The sequence below is a fragment of the Ciconia boyciana genome, chromosome 4, assembly GCF_034638445.1.
Source record: "Ciconia boyciana chromosome 4, ASM3463844v1, whole genome shotgun sequence".
Taxonomy (NCBI): Eukaryota; Metazoa; Chordata; class Aves; order Ciconiiformes; family Ciconiidae; genus Ciconia; species Ciconia boyciana.
Window position 1 is genome coordinate 23,120,495 of NC_132937.1, and position 18,292 is coordinate 23,138,786.

The following is an 18,292-nucleotide window of genomic DNA, read 5'->3' on the forward strand; positions in this document are numbered from 1 at the left end:
AAACAGTTTCTGCGTAATCAATCTTGGTTCATAGACACTGGGCTCTGACAATTCCTCTCATGGAAAGGAATATATTTCCCATAGATCTGTAGTGTTTCATACATTATAGCTTTCATAATAGCAAAAGCCAGTGCTTGGGTTACACTGAGCTTTTCTTTCTAACCCTTTGGTTTCACATGATCATAATTCACTGAAAAATTTCTCTGTTCAGACTAAAACTTTCGCACTTTGTATAGGGCAAGAAATGATGATTTTTCTTTCACTGAAGAAAATCCTTTTAGCTATCTTTGATTTATTGGAATGTGTGTAGGGGAGAATTACACTTTTATGGCTTTTTAAAATGTATTTTTCTTCTTGGCAACTAACAAGCCTAGAAAAGCCCTTTTCCTAACCTATTTGGCATTTTCCTTCCCAAGAAGCTGAGCTTTTGTTGGGGGTGGGCTGGGGAAGTCATGTACAAGAAAAACAGCAATTGAAGGATCACCTCTGAGCATGCTTAGCTGAGCTATACTGGGATTTTAGGGAGAGGGGGAAGAGAAGTGTTTAGATCTATTTCTTGCAAGACAACATCATGTGCAGAATCTGCTGCTGAGCCTGGGGCTGATTTAGGTTGGTCACTGAGTTAAGGACAGGAATGCATGGTTGAGTGACATCAAATGCAGAAGGAAGGTGCATTTCTACTTGCGGTCTCACCAGGCTGTGCGATTTGGATTCTGAAGACATTCACTTTTGCTGTTTTTCTTCTAAAAAAGCTCCAGCTCTGAGGGTCAAATGATATGGTGGAATCTCATGTATCATTGGAAAAAAAGTGCTTTCTCAACTTCATCTTTATGCAGAAAAGTGTGAAAGCACGGTTTGGCAAGGCTCCAAGTTTTCTCCAATCTCACATTCCAAGACTCGTTCCCACCTTCCTCTTTGGCCTTTCCTGGGCACCCATGGCAGAGGCAAGTGGTTGGTAAATCACTGGTCAAGTGGCCTTTGAGGAAGGGTCCTTCCCTGCTGCAACCCCATGCCACAGCTCCCCCTGAGTCACATGCCCTGAGCATGATGCTCTTGTCCCTGGCCCACCGTGATGGAGAGGCAGACTTGAAAGAAAACACCTGCAAGACCTGCAAAATATCGAGGTGAATGAAAGAACCTCACATTTTCAGTAAAGAACTATTTTTAACCAGTGTTGTGTTGCCCAAGCAGACTGGTCGATGCGTTTGAGCACGAGACATTGCCAACTCCATGACCTCACTCATTTCTAAGGGGCAGCAGAATACAAAAGAAATGCAAACAGCTGCACAGTGCTTTCTTCTACTGTTATTTTCCCTCACTAAGAGGAAGTAAGAAAACGTCATGCAAAATGACTCTGTTAATGTGACAATAGGATTATATATCGATCCAATGAAGGATGGCAGGAAGTTGAGAGGCTGATCCCATCACAGCCACATTAATTTGTAGTTCCTATTTGTTGTGCTATCTGCCTCCAGTCTTGGTGACTGTGGCAGCTAATTCTTGCAGAATTTCAGCAAAAGTCCAGGAATCTTAGCTGAAAAGCAAATTTCTCACCACCTCTGGAATTTTTAAGGCACATAGGAACTTGAGCTCCACATATTATTGCCTTGCTTTCTGACCTGTCCAATGCAGCTTGTTCTGTTGATCTAGCCCTTTTTCCCATTTTTTATATACCTTCTACGTATTTCCTGCATCCATTCAGAGACTGGATTCATCCTGCTACCTCACAACCTTTCCCTCTGAGATTTCTGTTTTCTATGCAAGAAAATTCTAGATGGCATTTGCACCCATTGTAACTAGATCCAGGCATTGCCCTATTCAATGCAGTTGGCTACTGCACAGAGATCCCTTCACATCATAACGTTTGACCTCAGAAATCTTAATTGTAGACCTGTTGTTATTGCCTCCTGCTATTTGAATTTAGACCAAAGCTGGTGGCGATTTCTTGTTCTCAGCCTCTTTTCCGCAACATGTTCTTTTACAAAATAATTTATTACTTACCAAAAATCAAACCTAACAGCATCATGTCACTCATATCTCAAAGTATTTGGGAGAAAAGTCTGCCATTTGCCTGTTCTCAACAATCTTGACTGGCTTCAACAATTGGGCTGGAAAAATCTATTAAAAGGATTAAGTGATGCATTGCTCATGGTCTGTCAGTTGGATCCCTCCAGCCTTGAGACCATATATCACATTGACTCAAACTGGAGGGAAGTCTGGGATTATATGGCTGTTAGTAGACATTTTGGAGGAAGACATGAGACTACAGCTGGCAGATAAACCCTACAGTTTTCCCACTGGTGCCTAAAGCATGAAGTGTAAAGGCCTTCCCAAAATGTGTTGTCCCTAAGACTGAAAACTGTTGGTGTTTTATTACCTGTACAAATAACCCTGGGCAAGACCAAGAGCCCATCAGTCAGACTTTGGATCCTGCTGAGCTGCTGCTTGCAGTGTCTTCTTTTGGCAGGGAGCTGCACAGCTTAATGTCCTTGTCCTACAGCCCATGCAGCATCTGACCCTAAATCTGTGGGGCAATTCACAGGGTTAATGGTGAACTGACCTAGGATCATACACTGTACATTTAAAATACAGCCAAAGAGACCGGTTGTCAGGAAATGTAGAGTCTACAGTCAGGTAGGAACATATTTTAAGACTATAACATTTTGTATTAAAAGTATATTTACAACATAATAAGCCAGGCTGTATATTTCAAAGATCAATGAGAAGGGGCCAGTTTTGATGACGTTCGAAGTCTATCTCCTGGGCTGTCACATATATTCAAAGAATGCCTGCTATACATTTAGATCAACCCCCATCCCAAATGGAGGGGAACGCGGCTCTCTCCCCATATGGGGCTAATCTCCGGGAAGGCGGTGTGAGCACATGGTACCAATTCCTGCACACTTTGGTCCCTTAACTCAGTCCTGAAGGCAGGGAGCTAAGATGGGGGCAGGGGTAAAAGCCTAGTGTCACCCATTTATCTTTCCAGAGAGGGGTGCCTGCTGCTCACAGGGGATTATTTTTGCTTTGCTCCTGTAGCAGGGGAGAAATACAAGAGGACTAATCACAGGGAGTGATGCCTTGGGACAGGAATGGCTCCTGACAGAAAGGCAGAAATTGCAGCTCCCGCACACTTTCTGGGGCAACAGCGAAAAGACAAATCAGACCCAGAATGAGCTGCCACCTCTCTCCACAGCTCTTTTGCAGTTGCGTCTTGCAAACCCAACTGCATGGCTAGATAAATACGTTGCACAGAAACAGCAAGTTAGCAGGAAGAACTCTGACTTTGGAGCAGCAGGTCACCTACCATTGGAGGTGCCTGTTCAGCCCCAGAGGTGCCAGACTGAGCCCATGGGAGCCAGCTGCAATGGCACCCTGCACACGCAGGCTGCAGGTCTCAGAAGCAGCCGGTTACTGCTTGTGCTAGAGGATGCATGAAGAAATGTCCCTTCTGGCAGGAGGGAAACTGCAGTAGTGATTGCACTGGGAGACCTGGCTGAGAACAGAAAACATTTTGGGGGGAAGAAAAATCCAAACTTTTCAACAACACATTATTTCCTAGAAGTTTCCAAAAGCTGTTACAACATTTTTTTCTTTGCAGTGCCACATTGATAAAGCAAATCCCAGTTTAGTCAGTCTTGAATTTTTTTTGGTTTCCTCATGTCCTTTTCTTTCATGTGGAAGAAGAAGTAGAAAGAGGGAAAAAGTAATAGTATGAGGGGGTAGTACAAGAAGAAGTAATGTTAATGCTCCCAAACCTGGAAACCCACCATTTTCAAGGGAATGTAAAAACTAGAGGAGTGGGTGGGAAAAGGATCTCTTGCTTAAAATTTTGAAACAATAAATACTGGTATCTATAATATTTTTCAAACTTTGTTGATCTTTAGTCTTCTAGTTGTGTCGGAGAAAAACAATTTCCAGGAAAATCCATGATGAGATGAGAGAGAGTCAGAGCTGCGAAGTGTAGGAGAATTGTTCACCTTCCTTAAGACACCTACATGCAGCCATTGTCTAAGCCAATTCCATGAGGATCCTGTTCTGGTTGTGTTCATCTTGCTCTGCAGAGACTAATCCATGCCCTCTGATGCTCTCTGTAGCAAAGTCTGTGTTTCCAGGCAAGGGTCTGGGATCTGTTGAGAGAAAATCAGCCCAATCCCCCTTCTGCTACAACAGGGGCTTTGCCGCAGGAGTACACATTTTTGATGCAGAAGCTTATATTCATCTGAGCCATTTTACCCATGCATTTCAGAAGGAAATTAGTTATTCCTTAGCAGTGCTAGATAGTCTCACCTCCCTTTAGACATTAAAAGTGAATTGTCTTACTTAGAGCTCATGCCTCTTACACAAGCAAGAGCAGAGATGTTGGCTTATTGAGAGTAGATCCCACCACCCTTGGAGGAGTGGGCTCTGCACTTGGAGGAGCTGCTGGACCCCAAATCTGGGTGACAGCTCGCATTCACACCGGTAATTTTTAGATGCATAGCAGGAGAGAAGACTCCTATCCTGTGTTAATGGTGGCCATACAGTCTCAAGGATGTGGAATAAACTCTGGGTACCACTGTCAGTACAAATGAGGGATGCTCAGCTCCATGTCCTTGTCTCTGTACAGCTCTGGAGAATCTCAGCTACCTCGGGGTGGTCCTGTTTCTTGGGGCTTTCCATGCCTCCCAGAACCTGTCATCTCCCTGCAGCAATGCAGCCTCAAGCACAGACTCCCTTCATGGCACTCCCTGTCCATGCCCCAGCAACTGCTGTCAGGCCTCAAACTCTTCAAGCAGCTTCGTCAAACTTTAATTACGTGACTACAATCTGTCTAAGAATTTTATGACATTAATAAGAATGTTCCTAATTAGCATTTATTGTTTATATTATTGAAATTCCAAATTACACGACCAATTGATTTTTCCCCATTGCCCTCATTAAGTCGTAGTGAAATGCATTTTAAAATAGATTGGCATTTAATTCCTTTAGAAAGCACTGATTAGATCAAGGGCCTGTTTCACTGCATTTGGTTGCATGAAGTTGCGTTAGGTTTTAATTTCTCCTTGTTAGTAAGAAGCTGAGTCACTGACTGAGTTCCTCTTCCCCTGCCACACAGGCACCTACTGGAAAAATCCCCCCCCATGGCTTAGGCCAGGACTTTGTAATAAATGAAAGCCAAACAAATGTCTCCAGACAGCGGATTTGAGGTGAGATTAAATGCAAAGCTCAGCTGGGTGTTGAAAGTGTTAAAGTTGCTTCATGAGCTGACAGGATGGGGAAAGAAACCTGGAATTTTTAAGGGGTGTTTTGCTAAATATACAGACTCTGGTCTTTTCCTGTCTTCTTAAGGAAGGGTCTGTCTGTGCCTGCTGCCAGTTCCCTGTCCTCTCCTCCCCATCAGCCAGACACGCCTCTGGTCTGCTATGCAGAGCCATGAAAACTCAAGGCATGGATGGTGCTGAGGTCCAGCAACCAGATCGTATCTCCAGTTGAGGCACAGGTTTCTCACATGCCTTCACCAAATCACTTGCTCCTCATTAATTTAAGTTTGCTCTCTATATAATGGCATAATAGTATCTCCCATATGTTTGATAGGCCTGAAAATATATGGCTACATGAGGACCTTCATAGTTTCATAGATATTAAAGCCAGCGTTCCCTAAACTTGTTGCACCCCAACTTTTATGGTCTTGGGGATATATCTTCTTGGCCTCCTTGCAGACCCCGAAATGTGGTCAGAGCAATGTCACAGGCTGCTGTATGAATTGCTCTTTCTCATCATATTTCCTAGGTGACACTCAGGTACCTCTGCAGACAGTGGAGTGTCCAGCAGACTGAACACTGTGCTGCAGCGTGGGATGAAGAGCTGCTGCAGTCTCCTGTCCTGGCTAGGACCTGGCCAGCAAGTCCACCAGGGTCCTGTCTATATACCATGGGAGCAGTTTTCTTCCAGAACACGAGTCTGATATCAGTGTAATTCTGAGCTTCGTGGCAGGGCATATGCTGCAAAAAAGTCCCTCCTCTTTCATTCCCCTGTGTGCCCTCCTACATCCAATAACTCATACAAAGACAAGAGAAACAAATCAGAATTTATCCAGACACGTGTGTTGAAGGGGGACAATTCCTTCTTGCCCAGCTGATGCTCAGACTTCCTGTGCTAATTGTGCACAGCAATTAGCGCAGTCCTGCGCTGGGCTGTGGTTGCAGCTGTGCTGGAATGGCTGTGTGCACAGGTTGGTGGCAGCATACCGGGGTGGGTACATCCTCATAGACCCAGCATTGCATGAGGCAAAGAGATACGCTGGTACATCAGCTAGTAGTGCCAACGGGAGAAACACGTGAGGATGAAAGTGGGTCTGCATGTGGATGGAGAGGGATGCTGCAGGACACTTTCCTTTGCTCTGTTTTACAGAGTGGGACTTTGCTCTGAAGTGGGAGCATTTAGGGTCTAGAGCAGAAGTCTGATGAGGAGCGGCTGAGGGATCTGGGGTTGTTTAGCCTGGAGAAAAGGAGGCTGAGGGGAGACCTTATCGCTCTCTGCAACTACCTGAAAGGAGGTTGTAGAGAGGTGGGGGTCGGTCTCTTCTCCCAGGTAACAAGTGATAGGACAAGAGGAAATGGCCTCAAGTTGTGCCAGGGGAGGTTTAGACTGGATATTAGGAAATTTTACTTCACTGAAAGGGTTATCAAGCATTGGATCAGGCTGCCCAGGGAAGTGGTTGAGTCGCCATCCCTGGAGGTATTTAAAAGACGTTTGGATGAGGTGCTTAGGAACATGGTATAGTGGTGGTCTTGGTAGTGTTAGGTTTATGGTTGGACTCAATGATCTTAAAGGTCTTTTCCAACCTATACGATTCTGTGATTCTGTGATTACCGGCACTTCCCAACCCCTCTTGCTCCTGCACAGGGACACAGTCCCTCCCTCTGGAGTGGCTCTTCTCAAAGCTCCTTTCAGACTTGTTGCAGGTTTTCCTTGCCTCATGCAGGGGTGATCCTCCTTCTTTTCCTTATAAAATCCAAATTGAAATTTTCCAAAATGCCTTTTGGGGAATGCCATTTGCTGGGCCAAGACTGTGTCTGCAGCTGTGCATGCTGGGGATGTGTGTGGGGCTGTGTGCGCAGGGCTGGCAATGCAGGTCGCTGGTCCCAGGCTGATGCCACCATCTGCTCCTGTAAAAGTGGTGCTGAGAACACAACTGGCAATAAAAACACCTGATGCTGGGGCTCCTCTCATGCTGGTTTTACATGTGAAGCTAGATAAAAGAGAGTGTTTATATTTACTTTTATGCAAATTTTGGTTTTTTACAAAAACATAGAATCATAGAATCGTTTAGGTTGGAGAAGACCTTTAAGATCATCAAGTCCAACCATTAACCTAGCACTGCCAAGTCCACCACTACACCATGTCCCTAAGCACCACATCCACACGTCTTTTAAATACCTCCAGGGATGGGGACTCCACCACTTCCCTGGGCAGCCTCTTCCAATGCTTGACAATCCTTTTGGTGAAGAAATTTTTCCTAATATCCAATCTAAACCTCCCCTGGTGCAACTTGAGGCCATTTCCTCTTGTCCTGTCACTTGTTACTTGGGAGAAGAGACCGACCCCCACCTCTCTACAACCTCCTTTCAGGTAGTTGTAGAGAGCGATAAGGTCTCCCCTCAGCCTCCTTTTCCCCAGGCTAAACAACCCCAGCTCCCTCAGTCGCTCCCCATCAGACTTGTGCTCCAGACCCTTCACCAGCTTCGTTGCCCTTCTCTGGACATGCTCCAGCCCCTCAATGTCTCTCTTGTAGTGAGGGGCCCAAAACTGAACACAGTATTCGAGGTGCAAATGATAATTTTTGCTAGAAAAAAAGGTTTATTTCCTATTTTGTCAGGATCTTCTTTTCACCAAAATGTGCAGCTACTCCTAATAGGGTGGGGAACTGTCTGCTGAAAATTCTGCCAAAAGCAAAAAAAATTTTGCTGTCCACCATATTTGCTCACATGGAAAGAAAACACGACTCCCCACCCCTTCATCAGTGGCACTCAGCCACCAGTGGAATCTGTGAGTAAAAGCAGAGTTCATCATGCACTTTCACTGTTTCTTTTTTTCACATTGGCAATGCCAGCAAAGCCGAAATCTTGAAATCTTTTTTGCCACCTAGTTTGCTAAAATCTGGGGTAGACCTGGCCTTGGAAGCTGGTGGTGCACTGTCAGCTCACCTGCGTGAGGAGCTAATCTTGCATCTCCATCCCTGCCCCAAGCTGCATCCAGCGTGTCCTGGCTTTTACATGCACTGCTGGCCAAAACGGCTGTAAGTCCTTGAGCACAGCTTTTTTACAGCACAAATTGACCAGAGAGCCTGAGCTCTGCCTTGGGCTGGGTCTGCAGTGGTCAGTGCTGCAGGGGACATATATACTGCAGTGGCTGGTTGGACGGAGGATGCAGGGGTGGTAACAGCACCAGGGACAATTTTTGGCTCTCTGATAGCACTTCAAGCCCTATCAAGGCACAGGAAAGGGTAGGCTTAGGATCTCACTTTGTAGAGGGGGAAACTGAGTCACGGAGCAATGGAGCATTTGCTCTGGACCTTTGCCAGAGCCGGGAAGGAATCCAAGTATCCTGATTGTCAAGCCCTTGACCCAGACACCACCCCACACTGCCTCTTTATTAAGCGTCCTCTAAGACGTCTTTAAAAAGTCTTACAGAAAGGTTCTCTTGTTCTCTTGCAAGCTCTATATTAGCATCTAAAACACCCGTGCTAAATTTGAGCAGGGCGGGGGAGGCGAAAACGCATGAGTAGCTACTTTGATTAGGTAATAAAGTATCAATTTATTTTTTATAAATACAGAGAAAATTCAAACCAGCTGGAACTTGCAGTACCTCTTTGCACGCCACATTTCTAGCAAAATTTCCTCCAATTCCCTGGAATCTACCCTATGCATTATCATGCCTGAGGGTGCACGGACACTCTCTTTGCTGTGTCTCTGCTGGTCAGCCAGCCACATACGAAGGCGAGGAGTTGGGAGACTTTTACAACTGTTTTCACTGAATTTTTCCCCTGTTGAATGCTAAGGGGATTTTCTACAAGGTCTGCACAGCCCATGCACCTGGGGCTTTGGGAGACCTGGTTATTTCTCTGACAGCTCAGAGACTTGTGTTGCTGCCGCTGCTGTGAGCGACGGTGGCTTGCAAAGGACGCTTATGGAGAAAAAGGCTGGATTCAGCGTGTGCATGCTTGGAAGCACACATGCATGGGTGTGCAAGCCCATGCGCGTGTATCTCTCGGGTGTCTGCTTTTCCTGTCATGTTTGTGTCTGAACGTCTACCTGTGTCACCCAACATGACCTGTAGAGAGAAACAGAAAGCCTGGGGCTGCGGGGAAGAACAGGCTGTATAGAGGCAGGAGAATAGTCGTGAGGCTGCAGAGAGGGTGGGAACGATCCACAGCCACTGGACAGGAAAGAAGAAACAGGTTTAAACTGCAGGAAGGGGATTTCAAGCAAGATACAAGTAAATCAAAGTGACAGGAATTAAGTGTTTGGAAAGAAGTAGGCTTGCTATTTTGGGGAATCTTCGAGAATAACATGTCTGCCAGGAAGGGTTGGAGAAAGACTAGTTTTGGGGAGGGAGATGACTGATGGCTCTCTGCGTCCTTTTCAGCCCTCTCAGCTGTGACCCCCTATCCCACAAGCTACAGCAGGAACCGAGTTGCTGTAGTGCTGGTGGGAAGCAAAACTTCTGAGTACAGCCTGAAGGTAATTCCCACTGTATCATTTCCCCAAGGCCCCACAGCTTGTGCTGGATTAGGCAAAAACTTGTTGCACCAAGATGTTCCAAACCCCCCAGCGTCCAACCCAAAGAAATAGCATCTTCTGATAAAGGTTGTTTTAATCATGACACTCAGGAGTGATTCTGGGTAAAGGAGCATATAGTCTCCCATCTTCATGTTGACAAAAGGAAAAGTAGATTAGCACAGAGTGGAAAGATCCTGTTACTGGACGTGGTTTCCATTAGGGTCTCTGAGTCTGTGAGTGCTTGGGACTGATCCTACAGAGGGGACGGAGATGTGGGGCCCTGGTCCAGCGCTGTGTTTCTCCAACCCATGCTGCACAGCACTTTGCATCCCTAAGATCCCATTTGGATCTTTCCCTTTTTGCAATTTTTTCTGATAGGAGAGCTATATTTTGCAACACACTGAACTCCACAAACAAACCAGGATTCTATTTTAGACTCCAAATTGATGTATCCAACTGGCAAGGAAATTAGCATGAATTAATTAGAGGGAAGATGAAAGACTTCAGTAAGCAGCATTATGAGCAACAGCCTTTATTAAAGCTCCACAATACACTCTCTTCTTATCATAGGATATAGCATGTAATGAATACTAGATCTGAGCAAACCACTCACTGGGGCTGACAGGATGGTACCGGTGCTTAACTACCAGCTCCCTTGGTTAGGAAACCCTGCGCTTTGGTTGCCAGAGGCAGTTTCGTACCCTGACACCCTCCTCTACCATCCTCTCCTGCAAGTCTCCATTCGGCTCTGCAGCCTCTCACACAACTTTAGCCTCATATAAACAAGCTCCTGTTCAGCTCAGCTGATAAAGAGGCTAACAAACAATCGCTTAGCTGTCAAACAATTCGTCACGTCAACAAAAGCATTTAAGGGGGCGAAAAGGGAGGCAGCCGGCAAGCCAGAACTCGAGAGAGTTTAGCTGCTGTGAGCTGTTAGTAAGGCAACATGGGGAATTTGCAAAGGTATGTGCCTCTCCTCTCCGTCCCCTTCTGCAGCAGAGATATCGGACTCTCTGTTTCCCAGACTTTCAGCTCCGATTGGCAACTCGTGTCACTTCAGAGCTCTGACTTCTGGCTTTTTTTCAGCATCCTGGAAGGGCACAAGGACAGACCCGCTGAGTTAACGAAGTTTGGGGCAGTTAATTAGAGCAGAGCTCAGTGCCCTGTGACACTGCCCTCAGCTCATCCTGTAATTTCTAGAAGATGGATAAAGCGTGTGTTACACTCGGGTCCTCCAGGACAGCAGCTGATTTTAATGAGAGATTATGTACTTTTACCCCTGTAGATTTAAAGGAATCACTTGGCTCCTGAGCAATGCCCTCCTTCACCTTCTCTTCCTCCCCCTGCTCTTTAATTGCTCCTTTCTACCCCCTGCTGCTCCCTCAGACCAATCAACTCCCTTCAGTCTTCTGATACACGTTATATATTTCTCGTTATTTGGGTTTATGCTGTTAACTATTTGCGCTTTGAATTCCCTCTTGGCCCTCAAGTTTCCACCATAAATGTGATAAGTTACAACATCTGTTCTGCCAGGGCTGGACTTCCACTCTCAAAAGATCGTTATTTTGCTTAAAAAAGCCCCAAAGCGCTGCAACTCATGGCTCTCGGTACTTCTTCCTCCATTATCATGGGAGCACCACAACCCCCTCCATGACACCTCTGCGGTCATGGGAATGCAAGGAAATGACACCCTTTGGGTGAAACTTCCTGCAGTTAGGTGTGATGAGGACATTTTGAAACCTTGTGTCAATTTGCAATTAGTTTGGGTGAGAAAAGATGCCGCTTCAGTCAGAAATAAGCCTTCTTACAAGCATTCAAATTGCATTTGACATTTTCCACATGAAAACCGGATTTTTTTTTTCCCTTACAGAGATTGCACTAGGAAATGTTGGGAAGCTCTAGAAGGAAACAAGAGGCTTTCTTTGAGCCAGAAGAATGCTTTTCACCTTTTAAGTTCACCCAAAGTTTTACTCCTAGGGCAAAAACACTTTTCAACTTTATTGTTAAAGAAAGCTTAAAAAAAAGGGAAAAAAAAAAGTTTTGTTTGTCCACGCCCAGTTCTAAGCCTAGCTTCTCTTAAGTAATTATTTATTTTCTGGCAGGGATTTTGCGTGTTAACCAGCAGTGTGGCCTCACTGGGTGAGGTGCTAGAGGACTTCTGTATGCTGGGAAACACCTGAAGGAATGAGGCAGGATGGAGTGAAAAACATTGCCTCAAAGGGCTCTCAAATGCTGTAGAAAAGATGGGGAGAACAAACAAACGTCTTCCTTCAGTTCACAGAGCTGGCTGGCAGCAAAAAGCGTGGTCATTTGCCTGCCTGCCACCAGCACAGAGGCAAGCTGTCTGACCCAGGGCTTGGAAAAGTGCATTACCACCATGCACAGGCCAGTGGTGGAGAAACAATTCTGAAGATCATGGCAGGAGCGATGGAGAGCTGGTCCCAGTGGGTGCCGGTGTCCTGGTGGGGTGGACATATGTGGTGTGGGCTCCCTGCTTGGTCCGTGCGTTGCTCCCGAGCATGTAGAGCTGGCACGGCTGCGATTGCCCACTGCGTCTTCAGGGAAATTCATGGCAGTGAAAGGTGTTCGACTGGCAGCCGTGGAGCCCAGCGTTTTCTCTTTCTGCCTAGTAAAGGATGGGCAAGTTTTGTACCAGCTCTCTGCCTTTCTTAGCAGAGCTCGGCATGGGCTGGGAGGATTATCTGGGGCAGCCGGAGAGTCAGAAGGTGACCTGGGTTTGGTATCTTGGCTTCCCACCACAGAGGTCATCCCAAAGAGCGGGGAAGCAGTTGTGTGAGAACCTGGGGGAAGTTCAGTGATTTTAAGAGGTTTTCCGTTCCAGAATGGAACAAAAGCCAGGGAGATTTAATCGACTTCTTGAAGGAAAACAGCAGGGGAAAAAGAAAAGATGTGGGGATGACTCAAAGGGTTCTGCTTAATTTTCTGCTTTTTTCATTTTTCATTTGGTTTTACAATGCATTTCCCTTTTTGAAACAGGGGAAGAAGTAATCTTGAAACACTGCACTCCAGGAAGACCCAAATGAAGCATTTCAACCTTATCAAAGTGCTCATCCTCTTTTTTTTTCTTTCTTTTTTTTTTCTCAAAACGAGTTTTGTCCCAAAGGCAACACTTTTAAATTAAACACTTTGCTTTGGATAAATTGACCTTTTCCACTGGCATATTGTTCCAGCGGAAGGAGGTTGCACAGTTTGGGAGGAGGTCTGGCATGCTGTCAGTGCCCGCACCACTGAGGAGGCTCAGATACCTCCACGGTCCCTTCCTGCTGGATGGGAATCACCTGAGACAGGATCATAAGACCACAGCAAGTCAAATCAAAAATCCCTCTAAATAACCTGTCCCAGCACTACAAGGTCTTCAAGGGTGTGTATCAAACCAGGACCAACTCATCATGATTTTTCCTGAGAACCATCTTCAAGCTTGCAACAAAACACCGCTCCAGGATTAAGCAGTTTTTGATTAATTATCCCCCTGTGAAATAATCCAGGTGCTTTTTATAACTCTTATAAACTTTTACCACCCACAATACCCTGTGGCGAGAAGTTACACAGGTTAACCTTCATATATGAAGAGCCACATCCCTTTGCTTCTCTTGAACCTGCTTCCTTCTAGTTTTATGTCGTGCTGCCTCAGAAAAAGCAGAAAAGCATCTGTCCCCAGTCATCTTTTCCACGCTATTTTAGACTTGCTGGACTCCTATCCTACCCCTCCTTAATCATCACACAGGCTTTACACAGACTGAAGAGTCCTAATCTGCTCGTCCATGCAGCCCTGCTTCCACTTCTACAAGGCAGCTTCTCCTTCTCCTTTTCCCCAATTACTCTTTGGCTTGAAGAAGTCCCAATTAACCCTAGTCCTCATATATTTAAAAAAAAAAAAAAAAAGAAGAAGCTGGAAGCTGCTCTATATCTCTGTATCTCTGATCCTGCTGGTACTTTTTCCTTCCTTCTTTATTTAGGAGAATGCATGTCTCACGGAGTCTCTTACACAATGCCAAAATTGCCTCCATTCTGAGTTGAAGTGACTTTTTTTTTTAATGAATGAAACTTTTCCTCTATTGCTTCTAAAAATACACCTTGGGCTGATGGGGGTAGTTCTGATATTTTTGCCAGGTTTGCCAAATAGCTTCAGTCTGAAAAGACACCGAAAAGTATTTCCGAAAGGCTGGAACATCTTGGTTTTGCATTTTCAAAGTGAAAACTTTGGATTTTTCTTCAAAATGGTATTTTGCTTAAATTTAGAATGCAGAGCAAGTGATTTCCTATTTGCTTAGGGACAAGATGCATCTCCTTACCATAGAGAAGCAGTAATGTAAGAAAGAGACCTGCTCTTCTATGGCATTGGAGGGCATTTGTCAGGCTGGAGGAAAGGATCTGTAGTCTGGGAGTGAAGAAATAGCTAACGTGACATAATTTGGCAACCAGATTCAAAGTGGCCCAGCTGTCTGCACTGAAGTTCTCTCTTCTCAAAGAAGAAAAGCCCCTCTTCCCAATCTCAGTCCGACAGGCTAAAATCACCAAGCTCCCTGCAGGATGCTCGTGATGTCCTGTACACTGCAGTTTTCAGACGGGTTCCCGGTTGGAAATTAGCACTCTTAGGAGCGATTGGGCTGTGATTACAGGTTCTTCGATGAGTGCTCAACAAGCTGTTGGCTCTCCCCGGAAAATCAGACTGTGAAATGCCCGCAGCCCCGTTCGGGCTGGTGCTTCTTCGGAGGATGCAATCCTCCGACTCTGACACACTCCCGGCTGCAGCGCAGGCAGCAGAGTGAGGAGGTGAAGAGGGTGGGAAGAGGGGAGTGATTCTTGTTCCCAGCACTCCTGAGCCACTGCTTAAATCATTTAACGCCAAATAAATTATGGTGTAATTTAGCTGCATAGCATTTCATGCTCAATTAGTGCCACTTTAGAGGGAGGCAGTTCTCTATGGAGGGTGAAGCTCGGGAATTTCGCTCTGCACTGGGGAGGGAAAAAATGTATCTCTTAAAGATAAAGGGGTAACCATGGCAACAGCACAACTCTGGGAGAAGCGGGGAGGAGAGGAGTGGCTGCAAAAGAGGAAAAGGTAGATAAGAGACAGGCCACCAAGAGGTCTTACTTGGGAAACAGATATATCTGCTGGAGAAATGGTGCTGCTGGCTGCTGCAGGCAGCATTTCTGTAGGAACCCACCAGTTTGGTAAGGGTGGTCTGCCCTGGGGACATGGTCACTCCTGGCCAAAGCGAGCCCAAGAAGCTGGGTCAGCGAGCGAGGGAAGGTGAAGGAAGGAGAGGAAGCCCTACAGCCAACATCCCATAGGAGAAACCTGGTGGGGAATGCAGAGTGGTATGGTGGTCACACCAGAGCTTGGTGACCACTGCTGGAGGTGGGTTCACACCCAAGGAGGTGCACCAGCTAGCCGTGACCTCCTGTCCATCATACCCTCCACAATGCAGAGGCACTGGTGTGGACATCAGTGTAAGATGTCCAGCATCTCTGAGGAGCCCTCTTCCTCTTGGCCATCTCCCTCACCACTGATATCCAAGCAGGCGAGATGAGAGCTGTCCAGGGGTCCACCCATGGGAGGAGGACACAGCAGCTTGGTGTTGAACACCACAAGGAGGGTTTGCCTCCCTCCCAGCCTGTGGAACCAGACACCTCAAGGTCCCAGAGGTGCACAGAGCACCCAGCAGCACCCTCCGAATGACACCAACACACTGGGTGAGTGACAGTGGTGCTAGGACAGTCCTGATTTGGCCCAGCTACAAGATGTTGACTCCTCAGCAGGACATTTCCCTTCGAGCTCAGAGGCCCACCGAGTATGTCTTGAGTAACCATGTCCTCACCCCGTGCCTAAGGAGGCAATTCCCCAGGCTAATACATCTCTGTGACGGAAGGCATTTCCTGATGTTCAGATGCAATTTTTCTTGCTTGATTTAATTCCCTTCCTCCCAGTGAAACCACGAGGGGACCCTTAATAACCTCCCCCCTCCTCCCAAGTTCTTGCAGGCATGCAAGTCCCCCTTTTACTCCTCCTTCAGGGCCTTTCTGTGCAGACCTTTCATCACTCCGGCCTGTTTCTAAAGTGCCTTCATCTTTCCGGCAACTTTACGGTGTCCAGGAAGTCACACAAGCACTGTCCCCAGGAGAGAGGTCTGATGCAGATGGGTCCTGTCTCCAGATGTCTCCTTGCACAAGAGCTGTGTGCAAGCAGCAGCACATTCAGCCAGCTTCCTTACTGGCAATATAAAGTGCAATGGCAGGGTCAAGCCTACCTGCACTCTTGGCCTTACTTTTGTTGTTAACTTAAATAATAGCAGCAAAAAAACCCTTCAGCCTTTCTCCTCCACCTTGGCTTCTTCCTGGAGTCCCAGTCCCTGGAGTCCACTGCTTCCCCCTCCCACAGCATTTGAGCCCCTCCTGCAATTTTAAGTCAAGGTGCATTTAGCTGTATGTTGAGCCAGCAAGAACCTCTCAGGAGCTGCATTCAATGCACCTGATATCAGGTTGTCTCAATTTAAGAGAAGATGAGGCTGTCGTGCCGAAAAGGATGCTAGCTTCACAACTGAAAAGACATTTAACAAGCACAGAGAAGAACAAAGCTTTCCTAAAAGGGAGCACAGCGTACGTTTCCTTCTTTAACAGGCTCCTGCAGGTCTGGGAATAAAACAGGAGCTGTCCTATAGAGATCTTAACCACAGGTGTGGAAAATGCATGGGGAGCAACGGACTGTGCTTTGAAATGACAGACAGCAGTGTGGAGTAAATGCAGACACTGGAATAGCAAACACAACAAAACCAGGTATCTAGATAGGACAAAAGAAGAGGAATGCAGTTCTGGAGTTAAGGCTGTAAAGAGGATATAATAAACTGCTCAGTGCATATGCCAGCAGTTGTGGAATGAAAAGGAATGAGATGCAGCACAAGGTATTTAAACATCCTCTTTCAGCCAAGTAATTCTGGAAGAAAACCACAGGTCATCTGTCATGACCCCCTTTACAGCACAGCCCTCTTGTGTGGAGCAGGGAGTTGCATCTGGTTTCTACTGAACAGTGTCCAGCAACATGTATTTGACTGGAGCATCTTACAGAAAATCATCCCTTGCTTTAAAGATGTGAAGAAATTACCACGTCCCAGAAGTTACCACATCCCTGGGATTTTGACTGAACGTCTGGTCACATTTTCTGCTGCAAATCTGGGCCTTAAGTCTTGCTGGAATTTGTCTGACCTTAATTTCCAGCTGTTGGCTCTTTTGTTCCTTTCCCCTTGTGATTGAAGAGCCTTTCGCACCTTGTATTTTCTTCCTGGGAAGGTACTTACACACTGCAATCAGTTAAATCTCAATCTTCTTTTTGATGAGCTAAACAGATCAAGATTTTTCAGTCTCTCATTGCAAGGTTGTTTTTCTTCCAGCTCCACAGTCATTTTTGCAGCTCTTTCCTGCACCGTCTCCACTTGTTCAACATTCAACATTTCATTTTCCTGCCCTCATCTTCTTCCCCAACCATTTCACTCATAATTCCTTTGAAGATGTGGAAAATTAGTCTTTCTGAAGCATTGAGTGTGCGTGTATATGTGTGTTTCCCCAGCCAGGACTGTTCTACAAAAGATTATATAAATGAAATAAAATTACAGTTGCTGGTATCAAGCAATCACCAATTTCCAAAAGCAGTGATCCTACTGATCACTTCATGCTTACTTATCTATCCCTCTTACTGACACAGCGCTCCTTAGCACTGGTGCAACACCTCCGGAGTTGGGAAAGACAGCATCTCTAATTTTAAGCACTTGCCCAAAGCTTCCTTGGAGGAGCATGACACCTTGAAGGGAGCAACTAGCTGTGGAGGCATAGCTGCTGATTTTACGGCCCATTGCATGTGCATGTAGTACCCCTTCAGAGGCAAAACAGAGGTTCTCGGAGGGCCATGGCATGGGATTTGCCTCAAACTTGCTTTCCCTCAGTATCTCACAGCATTCATCTCATGTTTCCTGCCTGGGCTCCTCTTCCAGACCCCTTTCCCCCCAGTGGCCCCTCTCCCACGGCCTGTCCACAATTTATCCCTTGACCTTGATAACAAAAAGCAAGCAGCTTTGCAGGGTCAGTCCTTGCTCTGCAAATTCCTCCTCTTGGCTCTGTCTAGGGAGTTGCGCTGGTTAGTATCATCTCGGGATGTTATTAATGTGTTGTTTACTTCTCCCTCCCTGTCATTAATAAAGATGTTAAACTAAACCAGCTCTAACATCGATCCCTGTGGCACCTTCTGGACACCTCCCTCCCCATGCGGTCCCCTGTAGTTTATCATGGCTCTGTGTTTACACACCTTGAGCCAATTTTCCATCAGGTGTCTCAGTTTGTATGCACTCCAATTGGAATTCGTTTGCCAGGTACGATTTTGCAAGGCACTGTATCAAATACTTTATTAAAGGTGGCTCCTAGATACTTGCATTTTTCTTCTCTTAATATAAATGGCTCCATCTGAAGAGATAACACACAGGTTGGAAAACACATTTAGAAGAAGGTAGGGCCATGCT